General features: G+C 34.6%; 1 long non-coding RNA gene across 2 annotated transcripts in view; it reads left to right on the top strand.

Moving 5' to 3' along the window:
• LOC136831557 (uncharacterized) overlaps positions 1 to 16,180 on the top strand; it is a 31,569-nt gene extending 15,389 nt beyond the window's left edge. For both annotated transcript variants that reach the window (XR_010850926.1, XR_010850925.1), the window contains exons 3-5: positions 4,867 to 4,974; positions 5,423 to 5,530; positions 6,298 to 16,180. This is a non-coding gene — a long non-coding RNA (uncharacterized lncRNA). The remainder of the gene's footprint in view (positions 1 to 4,866; positions 4,975 to 5,422; positions 5,531 to 6,297) is intronic.
• The last annotated feature ends 2,870 nt before the right edge of the window (positions 16,181 to 19,050 follow it).

Raw genomic sequence — 19,050 nt, 5'->3', positions numbered from 1 at the left:
ATAGGTTTTGTCCGTTGAAAGATCATTTTAGCATTTTGGCCCTGATTCATTACACATGGTGAAAATAGGAATTTAGGATTAATACCCTCCATACACTTGTGATAGCTTGAGTGTTAAGTGTATACAAGATCATGAACCCAAAATTGTACGAAGATTTAGATATTTTTAAAGAATTGGTTTGCTGAATTAGGTTACTAGAAAGTTGATTGCTAACACAAGGTGTTTTAGAAAGGTAGATGTTATAGAAATATGGTACGTATTTTTATGAGTGATTTTGTAATGAAAGTTTGGTTCTGGATCAAGGATTTAACTCGACAACTAAAGGTTTCATTAAATTGAAGAGATGTGATATCAAATTGCCATATTTAGACCAAATCTTTGCCTATTTCTGAACAGTATCATGCAACTGGTACATTAATTCCTGTACCACTGCCCAAAATACTACGTGATCTGTAAAAATTAAAAACTTAGTGTGCTATGTACTTAATGAATATGAGATGAAGTTTCTTGAAGAAAATGTAAAAAGATAAGAACTTAGTGGAGGGAGCCAAAAGTAGAGTTGAGTAGTTTGATTTTACAGGACTTAAAAAAAGTTCTAATTTTAGCCTGATTCGAGAAAAAATTAAAGTAACTATTGTAAGAAAATAGGGAATGAAAGTTGGTAAAGTACTGTACTAGCTAGTATATTACCGAGAGGAACTAAGAGAGCTTTGTTTATTGAGATACGCAAGTTTTATATTTTGCCTGTTTGTACTTGTGGTGGGGGTTGCTGAATGAACAGTAGTGTTCCCATGTATTTAAAAGCCAATTATACTCTTGCCACGACGAATAGATCTCTCTGGCGAGGCTTTTAAAGATCTGCCCTGTTGCCAGTTTTACGAAAACAGGCTACTGACACGTGTGTGATAGACCTTTAAATGTCTTCGAGACAAACCCTGAGGCTATACTTATAAGATTTTTGGGGCTTTTGATTTCCAGGTACTTTAATCTCCTTCCTACTCCGCCCTGCTCTCTCTCTCTCTTTCTAAATCTTACGGCTTTTTTTTTTTTTTTTACATATGATCACCTTATCTATTTTGTCAGTACTTGTAGATAGATGTACATTTATCATTATTACACAATTAGATACTTAAAAGTATTTAATTAATGCTATAGAAATAGGTGATATATTTCTTGTTCATTTTTCGAAATACGAATTAAAATAAACTTCTTTGTCGCCTATATATTATCTATAACGAGGAGTAACGATCATCTTAAGTTTTAAAAGACTACTTTTTCAATCAAACTTTTTTCAATCAAAAAGTCTTTTTGTTTTTCAGAGAGGTTTCCCCTGTAGGCCTAATCCTCTCTTTTATATATAATTTATTCAGAAAACTAGTCATCAGAGCTATCAGCTATGTTGATGACAAAACTATCAACCAACTTGTCTACAGCCACATCTTGCCGGGCATCCTCTTTTTGAATTTTCTCTAAGTGCTCGCTGCATTCTTCCAGTTTTCCGCCGTGACATTGTTCGATGCTTCCTGCACTAAAATTTTAAGGTCTGCCAGTTTGAACGTATTCTTTTTCGCCATATAAGACTTCATTTGAGCCCAGTGTAATTTTGATTGACCCAAGTTTCGTCGAGATACACGAATTTCTGCCCTGACTCCTTGCGACGCTTCATCTCTCTCAAAAATCTTGACGGAGCTACAGTTACATCTTGCCTTTCCAAGAGAAAGAGAGAGAGAGACAGAGATCTGTCTGTATACGAATGTTTATTTTCTCTTGCCAAACTTATTGTTATGCTTTATTTCATATTTCCTTGCTTACCAATTTATTCTTTACCTACGATGTTAAGAAATCAAGGTATATGTAGAAACGAGAAATGCCTCCAGACATAATAATACCGTGATGACCGTGACCACCAAAGTGCTCCCTAGAGAAAATCTAAGCTGCTTTACCCGTGGATTTAAACGCACGTGGATCCGTGTGTGAGGTATTGGCAACACCACCAAAATGAGATGCCATATTGATAGAAACTCTGATTCCGTTTCTTCTAATTGCTTAAAAAACATTATCAATCGTGAACCTATGTAATAGACTTGGAATTCTGCGTAACGAAAAAGGTTTTATTTGATATCTGTAATGGGAGAAATGATTTTATCTCTCTGTTGTTATTATACATTTGGCATATATGCCTTACCTGCGAAAGACCCAGACAACCATGCCAGAGAGATCTATACATTTTGGAAAAGGGTAGGGTATATTGAGAAGCTTTTATATTTGGACTTGTGGTGTCAAAACAGTATTGATGAAAAATTTTGAAAAAAGTCAATCTTCAGTGAACCTCACATCGAATACATCTTTACCATGGCAACTCATTCCCGAAGTTTTATAGTGATATATTGATTCTAACTATTTTTCTACATTATTTTGCTATAAAATGTCATTATTTCGACCATCACACTTTTATGTACATAGTATTAAGGTATATATCATATAATATAAATGTAGAAGGAATTATAGAGGCATATATATTAAAAAATAAAATAAATGCTTAGCAACTCTTATACAGTGAGCGGAGTCGCTCCGAGTCGGTGGTAGTCAACCGTCAAGGCAGCTGGGCCTCAAGACGTCAAGTCCGAACAACGAGAATTAGTAACGTGTGGGCTTTGCTATTGAAGGTCTTGAATTGTCGCCTGTCACAGCGTTACTTATATACTAAAGTGTCTGTGCGATGCCTAGAAAAAAGGCTATTTGAAAAGGAGCGCTGAAAATGTGGCGAAAGCAAGAGAAGCGAGGAGAAAATATAGAGAGAGACGAACAGCGGCAGCCAATTTTCCACCATCAGCTGATTATCCCACACTGTCCACGCGAGGAGCCTCCCAACAATCCACCAGCCATCCCCCATCAACACCCTCCTCCACCATTGCTCCAACACAAACCCCCACCAGTGCTGTGCTAAGAAAATTAGATATTCCGAAAGAAAACAAAGAACCTATCGATACCGAAATTCTTTCCATGAGAAGAAATCATCTAGAAGAAATTGCTAGTAATGTCGCCTGTCCCGAGTGTTTTCAAAGAAGTATCCATTCAGTTATTGTGAAGAGACGTGGAGACACAATAATAAAAATGTATTGTTTGAAATGCAGGTACATTGTTTTTGATAATAATGCTCCTGGAAATTTTCCATCAGAGAAGAAAAAAGGTATATATTCATGTTATAACTACAGTTCTCGTATATATAATGACGCTTTTGGGGGACAGGTATTCATTGTTAAGGAGGCTTTGTAGTTGTTTGTGTTTGAGGGTCATAAGTGCTTGTGCTTATATACGGTATGCAGATCATGTGAAGGATATGGCAGTGGAAAAGGCCCAGAAAGTACTAGCAAAAATCATAAAAGCAACTGTAGATTTTTACAAAACTAATCGTTACTTCAAGACCTTGTTCCACCTAGAGCCCGTTCTGACAGGGTCTTGGGTATAAGATGCTAATGGTCCATAGTTCAGTATATTGTAAACCAAATATTTTTAAAGTACGTGATGTAAGTAACTCATCTCTGATCCTTTCATAAAATTGTACGCATTTTGCGAGTGAAATCTTTAAATTCTGCAAAGCTAAGAGGCACCAAAAAAGATGTGTTGAACATGAAGATGGTTTATGGAAAAGGTTTTAACTTCTGTTGATTAGAAATACCTGTACTTGTTCAGATGGAAACAAAACAACAAATTTAGGGGATAGTTTTACCAGAACTCATTGGTCGCTAATAAAACATAAGCTACACGTGAATATTTTTTCAAGACCCAGAATGGTGCAGTTTCAGGTTTGTTCTGTGGTCTGGTAAGAAATGATGGTCATGAATTGAAAGAATGATGAAATTTAAGTTAGGGACTGTCAGTGCCAGTAGGGTACCCAATACTGTATTCTTGAAGAGAAGCTATTAATTGTCATAGGAAGATAAGCAATGTATCTGTTTGTTTCAGTAATTTGCTGTTACGTATACAATTTTCTATCTTCAGTATGTAACAGGCTTTGTGGAATAATGAATCTTAATAACAAAACAGATTGAGCCAACTGTTGGCTAATGGCAGAAAACTCCACATTGCAATCATTTTTTCCGTCTTCAAATTAATTGCTCTCATCTGACCCATAGGTATTTGTTGAGTAACCCACACGACCCAGTCCTAGATTGTGGAGTATCACTTAGTCAGAAGTATCGATGACGTCCAAGATTCAACCAGTAACATCAATTCTATTAAGTATCTGAAAGAAATTGTCAAAATCCTCAATTTTTAGTTTATCCAGTAATTAAATTTTTAAGCATTGCATTATAGTGTATTGAATAAGGTTAATACAGTCATTAAGAACAAACCTTTTTGGGCCAGCCCAATGAGACTTAAAAATGTTAATTCAATGGTCTGGTTAAACTATTTATGATCAGTGTATTAGAGCATTTTAGGATTCATTACTTTTATAAGAAAATTTTGGCATTTCTCTGTATTTTCCTCAATATTATTGGTCACTTGTAGTGCATTATACTGTATACCAGTGTTTCGCAAACAGTGCGCCATGGAAGGTAGCCAGGTGAGCCTCAAAATAACAAAAGATTTGATTTATATATGTATATATTTTAAAGCTTTGATTTTCATATGATTCAGAGACATCAAGTACATGGTTTCTAAATCTTAGTCAAGTCTTTGCCACTTGACATTTTGAACTGGAAAGTAAATTCCTTAATGGCTTTATCTTCCAGAAGCAATGGATAATCCTTCCCCTTTTCCTTTCTTTGGGGATTTAAATCGGTCATTACTGACTGAGCAATACGATTGGATTTGCAACCTTCTTTGACATTTCAACTGATAACAATGGCTTTTCGTTAACAGAAGAGGAGGACTTGGCCTCCATATCTACTGATCATGGCTTAAAGATCAAGAATGAGGTGCCCACCGATCAGTCCTGGATTTCAATCAAAGAAGAAGATCCTTCAATGGGTAAGAAAGCTTTGACTGTTTTACTGCAGTTGTCCACATCATATTTCTGTGAACAAGGGTTTTCTCTACTAACATTAAATGTAAAAATAGATCAGATATTAAATGTACTGTATTGATGAAGAGATGAGAGTATGTTTATCACATATAAGGCCAAAAATTCAGAAAATTGCGAAATCTCATCAAGGACGTTTCACATTAGGATACTTAAATGAAAAATATCATTAAAAATAAATGGTTAATTCAGGTACATCTTTATCATTTTCTTATTTTTAAATTTGAGCTGGAAAGTAAATTCCATAGTGGCTTTATCTACCAGAAGCAATGGATAATCCTTTCCCTTTTCCTTTCTCTGTGGATTTAAATCGGTCATTACTCACCAAGCGGTATGATTGGATTCACAACCCTTTCTCTGACATTTCAACCGATAACGCTGGCTTTTCGTTAACAGAAGAGGAGGGCATGGCCACCTTATCTACTGATCGTGGCTTAAAGATCAAGAATGAGGTGCCCACCGATCAGTTCTGGATTTCAGTCAAAGAAGAAGATCCTTCAGTAGGTAGGAAAGCTTTGACTGTTTTACTGCAGTTGTCCACAACGTATCTCTGTGAACAAGGATTTTCTCTGCTAGCACTAAATGTAGAAATCGATCAAATATTAAATACATTGATGAAGAGATGAGAGTATGTTTATCACATATGAGGGCAAAAATTCTGAAAATTGCGACATCTCATCAAGCATGTTTCACATTAAGGTACTTAAATGAAAAATATCTTAAAAAATAAATGGTTATATCAGGTACGTCTTTATCATTTTCTTATTTTCAAATTTCATGACTAATTTTTCCATATTAAAATCAAAAATACACCCCAAAAGTTTTGGCTTTTCGTAGGTGCGGCCTGAGGTGTTTGAGAAACAATGCTGTATACTGTAGTATGATTGGGTGTTTCACAAGAGCATTAAATTGTTCTTTTCTAAAAGCAATAGACCCTACTTATGGATTTGCAGAGAAATCAAGTTATATCCAGGCCCGAATATAACAGTTATAATAGTCAACTCAGAAATCAACATGAAAAAGCCCCTGCCAGTTAATGAAATTAATATTGAAAAGTATATATAATATTAACATTTACTGAAGCTATGACTGAATATTGTTAATTTAAAATATAGATAAAACACTATAAATGTTCTAAAGCACCTGTCCTTTCTTTGCCCTTGCTAGATGTTTTAAGTCCTAGTTATAGCTAATTGTATTCAAATACTCTGATGGAAGCTAAAGTATCTTAATGTTGCTAGGTGTCATTAACTTGTTTTTCATCTCTTCAGGAATTCATCCAGAACATGCAAGCATAAATTAGTGGCCAAGATGTGACGCGAATATATAGTACACCTTGTCTCTCACCATCAAATTTCACAAGTCTGATCTGGAAGAAGAGCATTGACTTCAAGAGTCAGTTTTGTATTTTATGAAAATTGCATATTTTTACCAAACACACTGTTTATTCGAAATTATTAATGATTGTTATTGAAAGAGGGGAAGCAGGAACAATCAAATTGTCATATGTTGGAAAGTCATCAAAATTTGATTTTTCCCCTTTTCTCTGTTAAAACTAGCATGCGTTAAGTTTAAAGCAGTTTGCCTATGCTTTATCAGGTTTATTTATGCTAAGTTGAATTGAGTTCAACAATGTTTTTTGTAATTTTAAAGCCAAAATGTACAGATTTCTAGCACAAGGTGCGTTCAGTATGTTTCAGGGTCTTTATTTTTTTTGGACATTCATTTTTGTCAGTTTAATTTTAATATTAGCTATCCTGTAGCTCAGTGTTTTGCAGGATATAGTATTTTTAACTCATATTTATCAGCTTGATATCAATCATCAGTAGCTTAGTTTATCACAAGGTACATTCTTCCAAATGAAATATCATATTGGTTTAATCAGTAGTTCAGTTTGTATTAGAGTGTATACACAGTTTTCCCATAAGTTTGATAATTTAGCATCAGTGCAGTGTTATCAGATAGTGCCATAAATTTATACTTAAAATTCTCATTAGTTATTGGGTAACTAAAGAAGTTTTAGGTTATATAGTTTTGGCATTGCTGATGGCGGTCATGGGTACACTTTGACTTATTGTACATCTGGTTTTTTAATATGATTCAGGATATTTTTTCTTGTGTTAACATTCATTATCACACATTAAATAACTCAGCATATTCTTGTCAGGTTAATTTGTTTATATGTGTGATATCCATTATTTAATTGTTCAGTGCACACTCATTGGATTACAAGGATTTCCACCCCATTTATCATGAGGTGGGATGTAGGCTAATCCAATTTTTAGTAGTTTTCATAAATTTTTATATAATTGCTAGCAAATTGTTCATTAGTTGGATTTTATGGAAATTTCTTGTCATGGTCAGTATAATTACAAATAGATTTGGATAACTTACAAGGCATTATCTACATAGGGTAGGTCATATTCTGGCAAAATTCCAAATTATTATCAATAATTTTCCCTCTCTATTTCATACAGAAGCTGAACTGGATTCCTATTTGGTGGTGACTTGGAGCTAAAGCTTCTCTTGCACTCTCACAGTATTAATCCATAGTTTGTTGCAGTTATTAAATTGTATCCAAGTTAATTTAGAGGGAATTTCTTAATAGTCTGGCATCATTGTGATATTACCTAAGCTCTGGTGCATATGATCAGTCTTCCATTGCATTAAGTTGAGGGTTAATCAAGGAGGGATTTCACGGACCAAAGTACAGTATTTGCATTTTAACTCACCAGGATAGGAAGCAATTCAGAATTTAATTTATAAGTTCTGATCAGTTTTGTAGACAAAACTTGCCATAATTGTCAAACAGTTGAAATTTTCTTACATTTTTACAAAGTTTACCATGACAATAATGCATCTTACCAAACATTAAAAATCAGTTGATTGAAAATTAATCATGTAAATACAGGAAAGTATGTTAACAAGAGTAGTATTGTCATGCTGTCTCTGCATATTTCAAGGGACAGCTGGCTATGAAGGTTGTAAATTGGTATTTTGGGGATGGGAATGAAGAAGCAATCTCATGAAGAAAGTGGTAAGTGAAAGGAATTTGGTGTAGGTACATAAACAATTTAATCCAGAGGACGGGCTGTTTTTAAGGGGGTGTATGTGTATGGGTTGTTTTCATCAAGGGATTGACTTTTCTCCGAGTTGACTGTTTGGTCTGTGAATTAATAAACAGTCAATATTCAGGATTTATTTTTGTTGATGTTACTTTTATAGGTATACCTTCTTGAAAGATCCATATCTTGAAGACTAGTCAGTATTTTTTTTAAGATACAGGGCTAGTATTATCCAGTGTTTTATTTTATTTTGAAGGTAAGAGTATGTGATATTTATCAGGCCTTTTCTTATAAAAAGGAAATTAACTTTTCAGTGGACAGTTTAGTTATTAAGAACTGCACAACTGTATTTAATTGACCATTGACCAGTTCACTGACATCTGTTACGTAGGGCTTTCATGAAGGGTTTGTTTTCCTTTGAGAGTCAAAAACATGTTTAAGGTTAGGTTAAACACATTGAACAGCTTAGTAAGAGGAGGCTGTAGGGAATTGGGGAAAGTATGGGGAAGATATGTAGTAGTTACTGAATTTTTCTTACAGTTGTACATAACCTAAGAGTGACTTGCCATGTAACCAAGTATCTGTATGAAGTGTAGGTAATTTTTGGGGAACCAGTGAGATTGCAAATTGTTATCAGATGTGAAATCATAACTGAAGAGTTTTGAAGGCTTAGGAACAAAATTTCACACGATGTGTGTGTGGTTATGTTTTAAGAATATATTTCAAATGCTTGAAGATTTGTAGACATAAAAGTTTGGGATGTTCATGTGTGTATATGAGTCATAGGTTTCATAAATTTCATAATTCTGCAAGTCACAGTGTCTTGACACAGAGATGATTTTTAGTAGGTTAATTTGTAAATCATTATGTATGTCTTACAGTGTCTTGTATAATTCCCATGGAGTTTCAGTAGTATGGTCAACATATTATGTTAAAGAGTATTGTAGTACTGAGTTGTAATTTAATTTTGTTGCATGAGAACTTGTGTATTTCAGCTTTTGCTCTGCTCTCAGGTCTCTTGAGCCTTCATTGAGCCAGAAAAGGTAAATAGGGCCTTTGTTAGTGAGTTCTTGGCACAAGAGACCTTAATACTTTTCTAATTAAAAATTAAGTGCTACCAAGTAATTAATCAAAATTTTGAATAATGACAATATCTAATTAGTTAAGGTACGTCGAATGTTGATTGTAGCATAGGTTTGTAAAACTCCATAGTCCTCACTAGATAAAGTCTGCCGAAATTCAAGGCACAAATAGCCCTTTACAGTGTTGTTAGAAGGTTTTGACAATAAGTTACATGGAACATTGAGATTCATTGCCAGAGTACAGTGTAGATACCATAGTATGGAGAAATTGCCAAAGAGATACAGTGTCAAGATGGGTTGGAGTTGTGATGAGAAGGGATGGGGAACAGTGATTAAAAAAAAAAATAGATAAGAAGGATGAGAACATCACACACTGGTTATTCATAGGTGTTCAGTTTGTGTTATGGTCATAGATGTTTGGATAGGTTGTCAGGGCATGATATTGTGGTGAAACTGAGCTCATTCATCCTTGCATCACCAAATTCAGTTGTGAATGTCAAGTTGTGTGCTATAATTTTGAGCAGTCATTGTTTTGTGCCATGATTTAATTTGTTTAATTGCCATTTTTGAGAAGGTAGGTGTCTTACTTTTGTGTAGTTTAAAATATTTTTGAAAAAGAAGGCTTCTTTCTTTTAGTCATGGGGACCAAATGAGAACTAGAGTTTTAAGAGTGTAAAATAAAAAATAATTATGAAAGGTAGATCAGCTAAAGTACAGAAGTTCTCACGTTAATGCCTGTATAGAAAACTAAATATTTTTGTAGTTAAAAACTAAAGATATCAAATAAAGAACTGCTTGGAGTCAGCATTACAGCGACTCGAGGAGGGGTTTGTTTTCAGCAAGAGGTACTCGGTCAGGCGCCTGTTTTTGAGACCAGTTCAGAGTTGATTCTAAGCTGAAAGCCAGTTGCTCAGATGGAGAAAGTCCCAACTTCCCTTGTGTTTTTCCAGGTGTATTTCTGTTTTCTGTTGCTGCTAAAGAACTAAGTCTATCAGATAAAACAAGTTATGCACTGAAAACCTAAGGTTGTTACCACTGAGAGGAGCCTTAGTTAACCGTTAACTTGCAAGTCCATGACTATTGTACTTTAGTAAATGCTTGCTTGACATGTGATTGGCTTTTGGTCTTGTGTGTTGAAGCCAACCCCTATAAGGTTTTACATCCAGAATTGGATATTGTATAGAGTAATGACCAAAAACAAAATCTTACAGTAGTTTATTTTCTCTGTGAATAACATGTTTGAGAATTACAGAAAATAAGTTTTATATTTAATTTAGTAGAACACTAAGGAAAAATTAGCAAAAGCTGTGGTTATGGAGTGGAAATTCAGAAGACACGTTAGCCATTGTGTAGTTGACTATATCACTACTGTATGGGCAAATGATTGTTTTTTATTTATATAGTTAGGTAGAAAAAGACTTGATATGTATGACCTCAGGTTCCTTTATTTTTCTTTAAGAAAAATTGTCACCAAAAGCTTTTTATCCAAAAGTATTAAACTTTCTTCTTTATTACTGTTTCTTAAATTACGTAATTTTCTTCATATATTGAAAATGTTTACTTATAGAGCATATTTATTAAAATTACAGCGCTAATTTACTCTTAGAATTTGACATTTGTGCTGATGTTTAATTTAATTGACTACCACATACCGCTGCTTTTATTTTTTAATGGGAGTTCACATGAAACTTTGTTTTACAAATTAATAAGTATATAACATTATATCCTGCCAGATGTCTTTTACATTATAAACCGAATATGTCAGCACTAAGAGGGTCAAAAGTTTTTCCTTAGGTTTAGTATATAACAATACCTTGAATGCATTTCGGACATTCGCTGTCATTTCAAAAGGGGGTACCAGCTTGGGGCTTAAATGTCTCTTCGCCTTAGGCTGTCATTATTCGTGTACCTGAAATAGCTAGGAGGGATAAATACCGCAATGGTCATCTTTGCAAGTATGTGTGAGAAAGCCTTCAAATTCATAACATTGCCAGTAATTGGACAAAAATGGGTGTCATTGTTGATATTGGAAGAAATATGACAAAAGCAAACCTGTTTGGTATGTTGGAAAGGTAATTATTTTACCAAATATACTTGTCAGAAAGGCATATTCGGAGTTTTACAATTATGTTTTTCTAATCATTTAATAGAGCAAGGAAATTGATCTTCCTGTTCAAGTTACCTTTCCAGTTCAGGATTGATCAATATTAAAGTACAGTTTAAATGAAATAGAAACTTTCATGCCACGACAAAGTTACAGAAATCCTGAATGCCATCAAAATACTTGCCTCAGTTCATGTTGATTACAGGTGTTAGAAGGTGTCTTATGTGTGTTTGTTGGTACCCGTAGTGGATATATTAAAATAGGTAACTGAAGTGTGTTAGCTCTCAAATCGAAAATGTGTTGTGGTGTGGTTAGTCAAGTTGGTCTTGTTTTGGTTAATTTTGTGAAAGGAATTATGTGGCTTGAGGTTGATTTATTTTTCTGCTGTGTAGACATAAAATTGGTGTAGGTTTTATTTTCATTGCTGTAAAGTTGTCCTGACAGGCCTTGCTGAGACCTTGTAATTGTAGAAATCACTGGAATGAATATGAATTTTACTGATATACTTGATCCTGGGTAACTCGATTTAAGGAAGGGACAGGTTGTAGGTTATGAGTTTTCCTGTGATGCATTTTTCAGTTTTCCTTCCATAAATTTTCAAATGAAATATATCAATGGATTTGTGTAGAGATTTTCTTAGTCTTGATCTTCTTCAGTGTCACACAAAAATTTACAATACTTAAATGTTACCTTTTAGGAAGCCATCTGAAGATAACTGATTTCAAGATTCAGGGTTTCATCTGTATGATTATGGGTTGGGTTTTAATAGAGGCTTTACTTAAGATACTCTGAAATTCAAAAGATTAAAGTCATATAAGAAATTAATGGCTGAAGACTGGTGTTTGTAGAGTACTGTAATAATAACAGTTTGCTCTTTGGGAGAGTTGATGAGAACAATGTGATAATGTGACGAGATTGTGATAATGGTGTTTTTAATTTGTAGCAGTGAATTCTGGTGTACAGGAATCTTGACAATGTCCAGTTTGTTTCTGAAACATAGATTGTTATAGAATTTTTTTTATTTAGTGTGTATTGCTTTGTCACAGAATGGGATCCATTAATTTTATTCCTAATGGTCTAAACCTTGGGCAAAGAAAAATGTTGGGTCATGATAGTAGAAAGATGGGATGCACAAAGAATAGTTCGTCATAGAGGTGTTTTGTTTTTGGAAAGTGGTCGATCCTGGTAATTTGGTATCCAGATGGTAGTCAGTTAGTGGGGGTTTGATTCAGCAAATATTGATGACTGGATTTTTTTGTTTATATATTAGTTAATGAAAGTGGAATGTGGTATTCATAAATGAACAGATGACAGTGCATTTGGTATTTAAAGAAAATTGACTGTAGAGTTCAGTCATAGTTTTTAATAGCAGGCAAACCAGTTTTCTTTACCTAATATTATGCATCTGTTTTCATAGAATTTTCTACAATATAGTCATTATAGTAGTTACGATTATTAAAAACGTGAACAAAAATTTGCCTTTTGCATTTATTCTCGAAGTGATTTAGAAGCCCTTCAAATTTGTACTGTAAATCAGTGTTTGTTCAACAGGTTTTCATGCTACAGATATTAAGCCATTATAAAAGTTGCATTATGTTGAATCACTGGATTAGATTGAATAATCTTGTTCCTGTTAGTGAATTGTTGCCGTTCTTAAGCTTTTCAACATTATTAGATGGCTAGGAACGTGGTCTTCATGCCTAAAAGAATACCATTTGTAAGTAACATTATCCATCTTTGAATTGGCCATGCTTATCAGACCCAGTACCCTATCAGTCATATTTTCAGTGAGTGTCCAAATTTAAAGGATAAATTTTTCAGGCCAGTCCTATGAGACTTAAGAATGTTAACTCAGTGATCTGGTTGAACTACAGTATTTCAACAATTTAACAGCACAGTTTAACATTGTCTTCTTCTGTTGTGTATAGTAATGTGGACACCATGATTGTTTTGTTAGTAGATGAAACACTTAATATCAGTGCATTGAACATTGAGTCAGTAACTGAAGATTACTGTGCAGGATATAGGTAGTGAGTGAAAGAGTTTGATGTTCACAAATATTAATTCTGAGTCAGTGGGGATTCAGAAAGTTATTTGTGGTAGTTTGTGATCTCTAACGGTTCATGAATCTGGGAGACTTTTTGTATTTCAGGATGTTGATGCAGAAGTTTGTGATTTAAAAAGGCATATTCTTCCTTGATTTTGGTCAAGAAAATCTGGTAAACTTCATACTTTTTGGGTCAGAAAGTTATCAGAATTAGATGGCTTTGGATAGTCTGTTCATATGTGGTGTAAGGGTAGGGAGTATTAGAGATTTAAGGGAGTGTTACATGAAGTATTGCATTAAGGAAGGTGTGTTTTCTTCTACATTTTCATTTAGAAATTTGTATTGGGTATTGAGACATTTAGAATGTCGTGTATCTGTTAGATACTTTATATTCAAGAAGTTTTTTTTATGTATTTTTGCATTCATACATATTGTTACGATCTTAAGTTCGGTTTTTTTTTTTTATTATATATATATATAAGGGAGTCTGTTGCTTTGTGATGCTTGTGTCCTGAGAAAAATGTTGGTGTGTGATGTTTTTGCCCACAGAAAGTCTGTCAGCTTTGGTGTTTTGATACTCAGCATTCAATAAGTGTTTGTGATTTTTTCCTAAATGCCAGTTTTTTTTTTATAGAAGTATGTTAGCTTGTGTGTGTTATTCTATAGAAAGTCTGTTCATGAGTTTCTGCCTTAGCCTATATTACTTTACAGCTGGCCAGGTCTTTTAGTACTTGAGTGAGGGAAGTCCTGTTGATATGCGAGTTGTGGGAAGTTTGTTCCAAGTTTTATGAAGAAAGTCCTTTAGTTTATGAGATATTTGCTCAGAAATTCTTGATAATACTTATTTCGGTGTATAAGTCTGCCTCTTTTTGGGCGTTCTGGCTTGAAAGTATTTCCCTAGACAGTATGCTTTTTGTATTTTATCTTGAAAATAGTGAGATTGGAAGAGGTCTATTTTTATACAAAGTCTGTTAATTCAATTTTGTTGTGATTTTTCCTGTGCTGCTGTTGGATTTTAAAGTCTGTTATGTAGTTTTTCACTTGCTTACTAGTCTGTTAGGTTTTTTTTTATATATATTTTTTTCCAGAAAGAAATTTTTGTATTGCCTGTGAAGTGTTAGGTTAGAAAAGTTTTGCATAAAGCTAAAGCAGTTTGGGTGGGGTGTAGTTTGGAAAACTTGTCAGTTTGGGTAAGCATTTTTTGCTTAATAGCATTGGCAGATTAGAGGATCAGTATACTCTTGGAAATTACTGACGTAAAGGGTTCAGCATGGTCAAAGATTATGGGAGTTCAATAACTGAAGGAATGTGTAATTAGTTACTGGAACAGGAATAAGATATGTACTTCCAATCTGAATAAGAAATTCTCAAAAAACTGTATTTGTAGTTTTTGCACCATGCAGAAAACTTTTCATGAAGTTTTATTCTTACAAGATAGGGCAAGATTAGAGTATCCTAAATGCTAACCCAAAAACAGGCTGTATGTTATGGGAAACTTGAGTTTTTCATCTGTTTGTTATAGTCTTGAGGTAGAATGTGTTTACTTTCTGGGAAGTGTTTATAAACCAGTACACATATTGTTTGGTTATGAATGTAGCAGTGGTAGTCTATTCTTATGGTCAATATGAAAAGGCATTTTTACAAAGCTAATATGAGTTTCTTATGGCCCTCTTTGAACGAACAGAAGAAATTATTTTGATCTGTAGGCCATTTCAAGCATTATGTAACTGCCAAGTTCTGATGAGCAATACAAACAGCAATTTTCATTATGTAAAACTGGCAAGTGCAAAATTTTGAGATGACACCCTAACTTCAAAATGCCCAAAGGAATGTTCATATCAGGTCTGGGAAGTTTATCCTCCAATTACCTGGCAGTGGGATGATTTTTGCAAGGCTTATCCCACAGAACGTAAAGCGGCCTGGTGGTCCACGTGTACGGCGAAGGCTGACGTTAGTCCAACCTGCTGCCCTGCTGGGGGAGGAAGAATGGGGCAGGAGGACAGTAGCCTTACACGTCTCTGACCATTTACCCGACTCAATCACTTACATTGCGTGGTGTCAGGCCATGAGACGAATTACTAGACATTTAAGTCACTTGTCTGCTTTTGGAGGGACTGTGCGCGTCTTGGTGTAACTCATTGTTATTGCTGTAACAGCGACTTAAGGATGACTTTTAATTGTAAATAAATTTAACGTATTTTGTTTATTGTACCTGTACTTGTTAAATTCATGCAAATCTTTGTTCAAAAAGACATCTGAGGAGAATATAGGTGAAACTTCATACTTTCAAACAAATGGCGATTTAAAAGCTTAGAGTAAACTTGTTAGAAATTCAGCTAAAGTGAGTTTCTCTAGCAGTGCTAATCTGAAGAGTTAGATCAGATAAAAAGTCAAATCAATAAATTATTTTTCTAGTATAACAAAAGATGAACTGTGTAAGCAAAATTGGTTGTTTTAGTCAGAGTTTTCCAACAAAAAGTAATGAAAATTTGAGGTCATCCATATGTTTGTTTTTCGTAATTGTTGTCATAGCAACTAATAATTGATATATTCCAATATTTTGTTGTCACATTATGTTAAGCTGCATTATTGTTGGCAAAACTAAAGTTGCCTATGTGTTCAAAACTGTATTAACACAGCAGGAGACTAGTTATGCCACCATTGTTGACAGCTGTCAAAATGTCCAGCAAAATCCTGGAAGATGCCCATGGAAAATCCTGGGATGCTGCTGGCTATACTGTATGAAAGGATTCAGTCAGTTGTCCTTATTAAGAAACCGAGTTTTGAATCTATATGTATATTTGCGAATAAAGGTTACGTAAGCTTGAACATACTCATGACGAACTTAGAAATCTATTGTAGTTTGTCATTAATTTCCGTTTTCTTTGGTGAAGTTTGACCATTTTCTTTTACGCTACGCTTGGGAAACTCGTATTTTCGAAACAGACATGAAAATAAGATCTAGAATGTAGCGTGAATTGTGTCGAGTATTAGTTTTCCACGCAAAGCAAAGAATAGCTTTGAGAAATGTTTTAAATCCATGGGTTTATCGTTTAGGTTTTACATAGAAAACTGCAAGAATAGGGTCCGTATGTACATTAAAAGGCCGCAGAATTAGCGTGGTATTAACTGATGTAGGCAAAGTGTTAGGTTGAAATGTATGACAAAACTCGATTTAGCTTTTGGGTCATTCATAGAAAACTGGGAGCCAAAGCCAGGGATATATGTTGAAAATCTGTAGATTTGTATACTAGAAAGGACAGAAAATGGTCGATGAATTACTATAATCGTAGATTCTCAAACAGGTTGAATGATTTTGTAGAGAAAATGGACTGGATTTTTTTGGTCATTATCTCGTGATATTTTTCTGGTTATAAAACCCAGTTGACACGACAGTTCCTAAAGACCGACTGTCATGCAAGAGTTTTTTTAGTACAAAAGGCAATGAAGGTGACCTAAGGTTCAGCTTTAGTTGTGCATAACATGTTTTCTTTGACTTTTCTTGAGCAATGATAGAAAATGGGAAAAACAAGGCAAAGCACAAAGTAAGTATAGACTTTACCATCTGGGCATTCGGCTTAATGACAGCTCTCAATAGGTCAATAACAGACATCAGGCCGAATACCTCTTGCTGAGAGGAAGCCTCTCCTTGGGTCATGTAATGCTGTCTCCAAGGGATATAAAAAAATCCTGTTCTGTGTAAACTTTGGTACCTTGAATTTTTTGGATTCAAATAAAGCATACTATTAATTGCTGGTTTTTATTTTAAATCAAAACATTACAAGCTCCGTTTATTACATTTCTAACAAACATTCTTCAAGCAAACCTAACTGGGATAAATCTTAATTACAAAATTAGAACCGCTTGAATTTTGGATTCATTGTACTTTGGTATTTCTTTCGTTTTCATTTTATCTTAAATCTTTGTTGGGCAGCTTCATTTGACAGAAAATTTTCCCTAGCATTCTACTGTTTTGCCCATCGTAAAAACCATTCAAATGGGATACTTCGGTGTTCATTTGTGGTCCCTTATTACACATTTTGACAATTTCAATACTTACTCAAGGTTCACCCTTAGATTTTTTTTTTTAATAAACATAAGCATCCAAGACTTCTGTATACTTTTCAAATACTCTTGAACTTACTTAGCGATTTCTCTTTCAATTTAGGTTTCCTTTCTACAATTCAAAAAAAAGATTCCATGAAAAAAGCGCTCAAATTTTTCAAAGTTTAAGAACAGATACCTTACCAATCACACAAAATGCCACTTCAGCAAGCTATGGCAATCGATCAACTTTAAACTGGATTTCCAAATCCCCTGCACAGGAAGGGAAGAGATGATTTTACAAACAAACTCATGTCATACCTTGCAAGTGACCTGCGATTATTTTTAACCGACTGGGATAGATGTCGCTTATTACCACTTGGATGTTTAGAAAGGCCTTTATAAAAATGAGTGGTATTCAGTCGTGGTTTGTTGCATTCACTTACCACATATAGCTATTCAGAGGGGTTGACTGGGCAGGAAACTTGAAAGTAGTAATTGGTCCATGGATGGGATTAGGGCACTTATATATTCTAAAAGCTTTCTTTAGGATGGTTATATAACTATTGCAACAGTCACCCAAAACAAATCGAGATCCTACGGACAACTGACCTAAACAGCTAGAAATAGAGTAAACAAAACCATCTGAAGTGGTCCACATCCAATGTTCGCAATCAACAGCAAAAGGAGTGCATCAATATTTCAGCCCCCTTACAAGTTTTAAAACCAGTGTAGCCTACTCCATGGATCATGATCAAGGTGCAAGTAGAGTCCAAAAGCTGTTGGCTTTCAAGGACAAGTTCCTACAGACCTTCCTTGAAGCTCTGTGGATTAGCCCAGCTAATTACATGGCACTATGATAAACCTTTTTAGTAATGACGACGATGATTGCACAGGTACAATAAAAAATACAAACTGGGGCCAACTCTTAAAAAAAAAAAAGAGGTGGAATGAAGCCTAGCTCTGGAAAAACTGGGTCCAACCCTAAAAGGTGGAATGAAGCCTAGCTCTTTATGCAGCAGCACTGGTTATACAAAGCCAATTTACTAAAGTGAAAATATTGCAATTATCAAGCCTTGGCTTTCTTGGAGGATGGAAAATATTAAATATGAACAAATCTGATCAAAACAGCTCTACATCAGCACAGGTTCCTCAGGCTTCTTGGGTCTAAATGGGTGTCAAGAAATACCATGGAGGTCCAATAGTTGGACAGGCATACCAATAGGGCAATTGTCCAAATCCATACAGGAACCAATGTGCTGTAATACCTATTAATTTTGCAGGCTCCTGAACAGCAAAATTTCAAATGCACGGGTTACAGAATCAGCTAGCTTTATTTGTCTACATGACAAAGTTCATTGCATGGCTAGCTGTTTTGTGCCCAAGGACCTGCTGAATTACAGGAATAACAAGATCCTAAATGCAAGAAAAACTCAAAATTCTTGACATTGTTCAACTAGGGTGCTCCTCTCCTTCCACAGCAATGGAAGCAACTATGAAACAAAAATTACCAAATAATTAAAGTTATCCAATACTGTGAGTGCAGCCAAATTCAAAGAAAACTTGAAAACAAGAGTAGGGAAGCATATTACCAAGAGCAACTTCACAACTGGATGTTTACCTTTTTGAACATTTGCATATTCAAGATACATCATACACAACATCCCACTGTTAAAAATAAA

This window comes from Macrobrachium rosenbergii, chromosome 48 (assembly GCF_040412425.1).
Source record: "Macrobrachium rosenbergii isolate ZJJX-2024 chromosome 48, ASM4041242v1, whole genome shotgun sequence".
NCBI lineage: Eukaryota > Metazoa > Arthropoda > Malacostraca > Decapoda > Palaemonidae > Macrobrachium > Macrobrachium rosenbergii.
This window is presented reverse-complemented; position numbering and strand designations above follow the sequence as displayed.